The following is an 11,071-nucleotide window of genomic DNA, read 5'->3' as shown; positions in this document are numbered from 1 at the left end:
CTGCAGTGTAGGTGACAGAAGGAGTGGCTAAAATAACGTTTGAGTTTCATTTGGCCGGCCTTAACATTTTTTGAGAGGAGAGGGTGAGAGGAGCTACACTATTTGTTTAACCGTAAATTGTGTACATTTCCTAACTGTAGCTATGCAGACAAATTGCATGAGATAGTATCAAGATGACTGAATAAGTTCTATCTAAACTCGACCTGAAGTATTTTGCTATCATTATATATGGTTTGATTTTACATCCTGTCAAGCAGTGTGAAAAAATGAAATTGACCTACCTACCCTATGTGATGGGTTAAGTTGCCCGTTGAATAGCTTTTTTATTTTTTCTGGCCTTACATATGATATTTAATTGCGTATGCTAAAATAGATATTATGTAAATTGCATGCAAATTTCAGTAAATTAGCCACCTTTCTAAATTTCAAATGCATGATTGCACCAAGACAACGTTCTGCACCCACCCACCCCCCCCCCCCCACCCCCGGCAATTTGGTCAGGATATGGCCATCGAATGAGACTGTTGTTCACAGTTCTATATTGAAACCCTTTACAATACTACTCTAGGTTTAATGTCCTCTGATTGTGCTCTAGATTCATTCTTTACAATACTACTTTAGGTGTATTGTCCTCTAATTGTGCTCTAGATTCATTCTTTACAATACCACTCTAGGTTTAATGTCCTCTGATTGTGCTCTAGATTCATTCTTTACAATACTAATCTAGGTGTATTGTCCTCTAATTGTGCTCTAGATTCATTCTTTACAATACTACTCTAGGTGTATTGTCCTCTAATTGTGCTCTAGATTCATTCTTTACAATACCACTCTAGGTTTAATGTCCTCTGATTGTGCTCTAGATTCATTCTTTACAATACTAATCTAGGTGTATTGTCCTCTAATTGTGCTCTAGATTCATTCTTTACAATACTACTCTAGGTGTATTGTCCTCTAATTGTGCTCTAGATTCATTCTTTACAATACTAATCTAGGTTTAATGTCCTCTAATTGTGCTCTAGATTCATTCTTTACAATACTACTCTAGGTGTATTGTCCTCTAATTGTGCTCTAGATTCATTCTTTACAATACTACTCTAGGTGTATTGTCCTCTAATTGTGTTATAGATTCATTCTTTACAATACTACTCCAGGTGTATTGTCCTCTAATTGTGCTCTAGATTCATTCTTTACAATACTACTCTAGGTGTATTGTCCTCTAATTGTGCTCTAGATTCATTCTTTACAATACTAATCTAGGTGTATTGTCCTCTGATTGTGCTCTAGATTCATTCTTTACAATACTACTCTAGGTGTATTGTCCTCTGATTGTGCTCTAGATTCATTCTTTACAATACTACTCTAGGTGTATTGTCCTCTAATTGTGTTATAAATTCATTCTTTACAATACTACTCTAGGTGTATTGTCCTCTAATTGTGTTATAGATTCATTCTTTACAATACTACTCTAGGTGTACTGTCCTCTGATTGTGTTATAGATTCATTCTTTACAATACTAATCTAGGTGTATTGTCCTCTAATTGTGTTATAGATTCATTCTTTACAATACTAATCTAGGTGTATTGTCCTCTAATTGTGCTCTAGATTCATTCTTTACAATACTACTCTAGGTGTATTGTCCTCTAATTGTGCTCTAGATTCATTCTTTACAATACTACTCTAGGTGTATTGTCCTCTAATTGTGCTCTAGATTCATTCTTTACAATACCACATTAGGTGTATTGTCCTCTAATTGTGCTCTAGATTCATTCTTTACAATACTACTTTAGGTGTATTGTCCTCTAATTGTGCTCTAGATTCATTCTTTACAATACTACTCTAGGTGTATTGTCCTCTAATTGTGCTCTAGATTCATTCTTTACAATACTACTCTAGGTGTATTGTCCTCTAATTATGTTATAGATTCATTCTTTACAATACTAATCTAGGTGTATTGTCCTCTAATTGTGCTCTAGATTCATTCTTTACAATACTACTTTAGGTGTATTGTCCTCTAATTGTGCTCTAGATTCATTCTTTACAATACTACTCTAGGTGTATTGTCCTCTGATTGTGCTCTAGATTCATTCTTTACAATACTACTCTAGGTGTATTGTCCTCTAATTGTGCTCTAGATTCATTCTTTACAATACTACTCTAGGTGTATTGTCCTCTGATTGTGCTCTAGATTCATTCTTTACAATACTACTCTAGGTGTATTGTCCTCTGATTGTGCTCTAGATTCATTCTTTACAATACTACTTTAGGTGTATTGTCCTCTAATTGTGTTGTAGATTCATTCTTTACAATACTACTCTAGGTGTATTGTCCTCTGATTGTGCTCTAGATTCATTCTTTACAATACTACTCTAGGTGTATTGTCCTCTGATTGTGCTCTAGATTCATTCTTTACAATACTACTTTAGGTGTATTGTCCTCTAATTGTGTTGTAGATTCATTCTTTACAATACTACTCTAGGTGTATTGTCCTCTGATTGTGCTCTAGATTCATTCTTTACAATACTAATCTAGGTGTATTGTCCTCTAATTGTGCTCTAGATTCATTCTTTACAATACTACTTTAGGTGTATTGTCCTCTAATTGTGTTATAGATTCATTCTTTACAATACTAATCTAGGTGTATTGTCCTCTAATTGTGTTATAGATTCATTCTTTACAATACTAATCTAGGTGTATTGTCCTCTAATTGTGTTATAGATTCATTCTTTACAATACTACTCTAGGTGTATTGTCCTCTGATTGTGTTATAGATTCATTCTTTACAATACCACATTAGGTGTATTGTCCTCTAATTGTGTTATAGATTCATTCTTTACAATACTAATCTAGGTGTATTGTCCTCTAATTGTGTTATAGATTCATTCTTTACAATACTAATCTAGGTGTATTGTCCTCTAATTGTGTTATAGATTCATTCTTTACAATACTAATCTAGGTGTATTGTCCTCTAATTGTGCTATAGATTCATTCTTTACAATACTACTCTAGGTGTATTGTCCTCTGATTGTGTTATAGATTCATTCTTTACAATACCACATTAGGTGTATTGTCCTCTAATTGTGTTATAGATTCATTCTTTACAATACCACATTAGGTGTATTGTCCTCTAATTGTGTTATAGATTCATTCTTTACAATACCACATTAGGTGTGTTGTCCTCTAATTGTGCTCTATATTCATTCTTTACAATACTACTCTAGGTGTATTGTCCTCTGATTGTGTTCTAGATTCATTCTTTACAATACTACTCTAGGTGTATTGTCCTCTGATTGTGCTCTAGATTCATTCTTTACAATACTAATCTAGGTGTATTGTCCTCTAATTGTGTTATAGATTCATTCTTTACAATACAACTCTAGGTGTATTGTCCTCTAATTGTGCTCTAGATTCATTCTTTACAATACTACTCTAGGTGTATTGTCCTCTAATTGTGTTATAGATTCATTCTTTACAATACTAATCTAGGTGTATTGTCCTCTAATTGTGTTATAGATTCATTCTTTACAATACTAATCTAGGTGTATTGTCCTCTAATTGTGCTCTAGATTCATTCTTTACAATACTACTCTAGGTGTATTGTCCTCTAATTGTGTTATAGATTCATTCTTTACAATACTAATCTAGGTGTATTGTCCTCTAATTGTGTTATAGATTCATTCTTTACAATACTACTCTAGGTGTATTGTCCTCTGATTGTGTTATAGATTCATTCTTTACAATACCACATTAGGTGTATTGTCCTCTAATTGTGTTATAGATTCATTCTTTACAATACCACATTAGGTGTATTGTCCTCTAATTGTGTTATAGATTCATTCTTTACAATACCACATTAGGTGTGTTGTCCTCTAATTGTGCTCTATATTCATTCTTTACAATACTACTCTAGGTGTATTGTCCTCTGATTGTGTTATAGATTCATTCTTTACAATACTAATCTAGGTGTATTGTCCTCTGATTGTGCTCTAGATTCATTCTTTACAATACTAATCTAGGTGTATTGTCCTCTGATTGTGCTCTAGATTCATTCTTTACAATACTACTCTAGGTGTATTGTCCTCTGATTGTGCTCTAGATTCATTCTTTACAATACTAATCTAGGTGTATTGTCCTCTAATTGTGTTATAGATTCATTCTTTACAATACAACTCTAGGTGTATTGTCCTCTAATTGTGTTATAGATTCATTCTTTACAATACAACTCTAGGTGTATTGTCCTCTAATTGTGTTATAGATTCATTCTTTACAATACAACTCTAGGTGTATTGTCCTCTGATTGTGCTCTAGATTCATTCTTTACAATACTACTCTAGGTGTATTGTCCTCTAATTGTGTTATAGATTCATTCTTTACAATACCACATTAGGGGGGGGGGGTATTTTTTACTATATTGTATTTCAATAACACGCATACAATGTGGGGGGGGGGGTATGTTTTACTATATTATATTTCAATAACACGCATACAATATAAGGGGGGGTACTTTTTACTATATTGTATTTCAATAACACGCATACAATATGGGAAGGGGTATTTTTTACTATATTGTATTTCAATAACATACATACAATATGGGGGGTATATTTTACTATATTGTATTTCAATAACACGCATACAATATGCGGGGGGGGGGGGTATTTTTTACTATATTGTATTTCAGTAATATGCATACAAAATGGGGGGGGGGGGGGTATTTTTTACTTTATTGTATTTCAATAACATACATACAATATGGGGGGTATATTTTACTATATTGTATTTCAATAACACGCATACAATATGCGGGGGGGGGGGGGGGTATTTTTTACTATATTGTATTTCAGTAATATGCATACAATATGGGGGGGTATTTTTTACTATATTGTATTTCAATAACATACATACAATATGGGGGGGTATTTTTTACTATATTGTATTTCAATAACATGCATACAATATGGGGGGGTACTATATTGCATTTCAATAACATACATACAATATGGAGGGGGGGGGGGGTATTTTGTACTATATTGTATTTCAATAACATGCATACAATATGGAGGGGGGGGGGTATTTTGTACTATATTGTATTTCAATAAAATACATACAATATGGGGGGAGGGTATTTTTTACTATATTGTATTTCAATAACATGCATACAATATGGAGGGGGGGGGGTATTTTGTACTATATTGTATTTCAATAACATACATACAATATGCGGGAGGGGGGGGGGTATTTTGTACTATATTGTATTTCAATAACATACATACAATATGCGGGAGGGGGGGTATTTTTTACTATACTGTATTTCAATAACACGCATACAATATGGGGGAGGGGGGGAAATTTTTTACTATATTGTATTTCAATAACATACATACAATATGGGGGAGGGGGGTGTATTTTTTACTATATTGTATTTCAATAACATACATACAATATGCGGGGGGGGGGGTATTTTTTACTATATTGTATTTCAATAACATGCATACAATATGGGGGGGGGTATTTTTTACTATATTGTATTTCAATAACACGCATACAATATGCGGGGGGGGATATTTTTTACCATATTGTATTTCAATAACATACATACAATATGCGGGAGGGGGGTATTTTTTACTATATTGTATTTCAATAACATACATACAATATGCGGGAGGGGGGGTATTTTGTACTATATTGTATTTCAATAACATACATACAATATGGGTGGGGGGGGATTTTTTACTATATTGTATTTCAATAACACGCATACAATATGGGGGGGGGGTATTTTGTACTATATTGTATTTCAGTAACATACATACAATATGGGGGGGGGGGGTATTTTGTACTATATTGTATTTCAATAACATGCATACAATATGCGGGGGGGGTATTTTTTACTATATTGTATTTCAATAACACGCATACAATATGCGGGGGGGGGGATATTTTTTACCATATTGTATTTCAATAACATACATACAATATGCGGGAGGGGGGGTATTTTGTACTATATTGTATTTCAGTAACATGCATACAATATGCGGGGTTTTTTTTTTTACTTTATTGTATTTCAATAACATTCATACAATATGGGGGGGGGTACTATATAGCATTTCAATAACATGCATACAATATGCGGGGGGGGGGGGTATTTTTTACTATATTGTATTTCAGTAATATGCATACAATATGCGGGGGGGGGGGGTATTTTTTACTTTATTGTATTTCAATAACATTCATACAATATGGGGGGGGTACTATATTGCATTTCAATAACATACATACAATATGGGGGGGGTATTTTTTACTATATTATATTTCAATAACATACAATATGGGGGGGTATTTTTTAATATATTGTATTTCAATACCATGCAAACAATATGGGGGGGATATTTTTTACTATATTGTATTTCAATAACATGCAAACAATATGGGGGGGGGGTATTTTTTACTATATTGTATTTCAGTAACATACATACAATATGGGGGGGGGGTTTATTTTTTACTATATTGTATTTCAATAACACGCATACAATATGGGGGGGGGGTATTTTTTACTATATTGTATTTCAATAACATGCATACAATATGGGGGGGGGGGGTATTTTTAACTATATTGTATTTCAATAACATGCATACAATATGGGGGGGTTATTTTTTACTATATTGTATTTCAATAACACGCATACAATATGGAGGGGGGGGGGTATTTTTTACTATATTGTATTTCAATAACATGCATACAATATGGGGGGGGGTATTTTTTACTATATTGTATTTCAATAACATGCATACAATATGCGGGGGGGGGGGGTATTTTTTACTATATTGTATTTCAGTAACAGACATACAATATGGGGGGGGGTATTTTTTACTATATTGTATTTCAATAACATACATACAATATGGGGTAGGGGGGGTATTTTTTACTATATTGTATTTCAATAACAGACATACAATATGGGGGGGGTTATTTTTTACTATATTGTATTTCAATAACACGCATACAATATGGGGGGGGGTATTTTTTACTATATTGTATTTCAATAACACGCATACAATATGGGGGGGGGGGTATTTTTTACTATATTGTATTTCAATAACAGACATACAATATGCGGGGGGGGGTTATTTTTTACTATATTGTATTTCAATAACACGCATACAATGTGGGGGAGGGGGGTATGTTTTACTATATTATATTTCAATAACACGCATACAATATAAGGGGGGGGGTACTTTTTACTATATTGTATTTCAATAACACGCATACAATATAAGGGGGGGGTATTTTTTACTATATTGTATTTCAATAACACGCATACAATATAAGGGGGGGTTCTTTTTACTATATTGTATTTCAATAACACGCATACAATATAAGGGGGGGGGGTATTTTTTACTATATTGTATTTCAGTAATATGCATACAATATGGGGGGGGTATTTTTTACTATATTGTATTTCAGTAATATGCATACAATATGGGGGGGGGGTATTTTTTACTTTATTGTATTTCAATAACATTCATACAATATGGGGGGGGTACTATATTGCATTTCAATAACATACATACAATATGGGGGGATATTTTTTACTATATTGTATTTCAATAACATACATACAATATGGGGGGAGGGTATTTTTTACTATATTGTATTTCAATAACATACATACAATATGGGGGGGGGGTATTTTGTACTATATTGTATTTCAATAACACGCATACAATATGCGGGGGGGGGGGTATTTTTTAGTATATTGTATTTCAATAAAATACATACAATATGGGGGGGGTATTTTTACTATATTGCATTTCAATAACATACATACAATATGGAGGGGGGGGGTATTTTTTACTATATTGTATTTCAATAACATGCATACAATATGCGGGGGGGGGAGTATATTGTATTTCAATAAAATACATACAATATGGGGGGAGGGTATTTTTTACTATATTGTATTTCAATAACATGCATACAATATGGAGGGGGGGGTAATTTTTACTATATTGCATTTCAATAACACGCATACAATATGGAGGGGGGGGGGTATTTTGTACTATATTGTATTTCAATAACATGCATACAATATGGAGGGGGGGGGTATTTTGTACTATATTGTATTTCAATAACATGCATACAATATGGGGGGAGGGTATTTTTTACTATATTGCATTTCAATAACATGCATATAATATGCGGGGGGGGGGGTATTTTTTACTATATTGTATTTCAATAACATACATACAATATGGGGGGGGTTATTTTGTACTATATTGTATTTCAATAAAATACATACAATATGCGGGAGGGGGGTATTTTTTACTATACTGTATTTCAATAACACGCATACAATATGGGGGGGGGGGGGTATTTTGTACTATATTGTATTTCAATAACATGCATACAATATGGAGGGGGGGGGGGTATTTTGTACTATATTGTATTTCAATAACATACATACAATATGGGGGGGGGGGGGGTATTTTGTACTATATTGTATTTCAATAACATGCATACAATATGGAGGGGGGGGTATTTTGTACTATATTGTATTTCAATAACATGCATACAATATGAAGGGGGGGGGGGGTATTTTGTACTATATTGTATTTCAATAACATGCATACAATATGGGGGGAGGGTATTTTTTACTATATTGCATTTCAATAACATTCATACAATATGCGGGAGGGGGGGTATTTTTTACTATATTGTATTTCAATAACATACATACAATATGGAGGGGGGGGGGGTATTTTGTACTATATTGTATTTCAATAACATACATACAATATGGAGGGGGGGGGTATTTTGTACTATATTGTATTTCAATAACATACATACAATATGGGGGGGGGTATTTTGTACTATATTGTATTTCAATAACATACATACAATATGCGGGAGGGGGGGTATTTTGTACTATATTGTATTTCAATAACATACATACAATATGCGGGAGGGGGGTATTTTTTACTATACTGTATTTCAATAACACGCATACAATATGGGGGGGGGGGTATTTTTTACTATATTGTATTTCAATAACATACATACAATATGGGGGGGGGTATTTTTTACTATATTGTATTTCAATAACATACATACAATATGGGGGAGGGGGGTGTATTTTTTACTATATTGTATTTCAATAACACGCATACAATATGCGGGGGGGGGGGGGTATTTTTTACTATATTGTATTTCAATAACATACATACAATATGCGGGGGGGGGTATTTTTTACTATATTGTATTTCAATAACATACATATAATACGCCGGGGGGCGGGGTATTTTTTACTATATTGTATTTCAATAACACGCATACAATATGCGGGGGGGGGGGGGGTATTTTTTACTATATTGCATTTCAATAACATACATACAATATGGGGGGGGTAGTTTTTACTATATTGTATTTCAATAACATACATACAATATGGGGGGGGGGGGTATTTTTTACTATATTGTATTTCAATAACATGCATACAATATGGAGGGGGGGGGTATTTTTTACTATATTGCATTTCAATAACATACATACAATATGGGGGGGGGGGTATTTTTTACTATATTGTATTTCAATAACATACATACAATATGGGGGGGGTATTTTTTACTATATTGTATTTCAATAACATGCATACAATATGGAGGGGGGGGTATTTTTTACTATATTGTATTTCAATAACATACATACAATATGGGGGGGTATTTTTTACTATATTGTATTTCAATAACATGCATACAATATGGAGGGGGGGGGGTATTTTTTACTATATTGTATTTCAATAACATACATACAATATGGGGGGGGTATTTTTTACTATATTGTATTTCAATAACATACATACAATATGGGGGGGGGGGGTATTTTTTACTATATTGTATTTCAATAACATGCATACAATATGGAGGGGGGGGGTATTTTTTACTATATTGTATTTCAATAACATACATACAATATGGGGGGGGGGGTATTTTTTACTATATTGTATTTCAATAACATACATACAATATGGGGGGGGTATTTTTTACTATATTGTATTTCAATAACATGCATACAATATGGAGGGGGGGGGTATTTTTTACTATATTGTATTTCAATAACATACATACAATATGGGGGGGGGGGTATTTTTTACTATATTGTATTTCAATAACATGCATACAATATGGAGGGGGGGGGTATTTTTTACTATATTGTATTTCAATAACATACAATATGGGGGGGGGGGTATTTTTTACTATATTGTATTTCAATAACATACATACAATATGGGGGGGGGTATTTTTTTACTATATTGTATTTCAATAACATGCATACAATATGCGGGGGGGGGGGTATTTTTTACTATATTGCATTTCAATAACATACATACAATATGGGGGGGGGTATTTTTTACTATATTGTATTTCAATAACATACATACAATATGCGGGAGGGGGGTATTTTGTACTATATTGTATTTCAATAACATACATACAATATGCGGGAGGGGGGGTATTTTGTACTATATTGTATTTCAATAACATGCATACAATATGCGGGGGGGGGGGTATTTTTTACTATATTGTATTTCAATAACACACATACAATATGCGGGGGGGGGATATTTTTTACCATATTGTATTTCAATAACATACATACAATATGCGGGAGGTGGGGTATTTTGTACTATATTGTATTTCAATAACATACATACAATATGCGGGAGGGGGGGTATTTTGTACTATATTGTATTTCAATAACATGCATACAATATGCGGGGGCGGGGGGGGTATTTTGTACTATATTGTATTTCAATAACATGCATACAATATGCGGGGGGGGGGGGGTATTTTTTACTATATTGTATTTCAGTAACATGCATACAATATGCGGGGTTTTTTTTTTTACTTTATTGTATTTCAATAACATTCATACAATATGGGGGGGGGGTACTATATTGCATTTCAATAACATGCATACAATATGCGGGGGGGGGTATTTTTTACTATATTGTATTTCAGTAATATGCATACAATATGCGGGGGGGGGGTATTTTTTACTTTATTGTATTTCAAT

The sequence above is a fragment of the Glandiceps talaboti genome, chromosome 9 (genome assembly GCF_964340395.1).
Source record: "Glandiceps talaboti chromosome 9, keGlaTala1.1, whole genome shotgun sequence".
NCBI lineage: Eukaryota > Metazoa > Hemichordata > Enteropneusta > Spengelidae > Glandiceps > Glandiceps talaboti.
Note: the sequence above shows the minus strand (reverse complement) of the source record.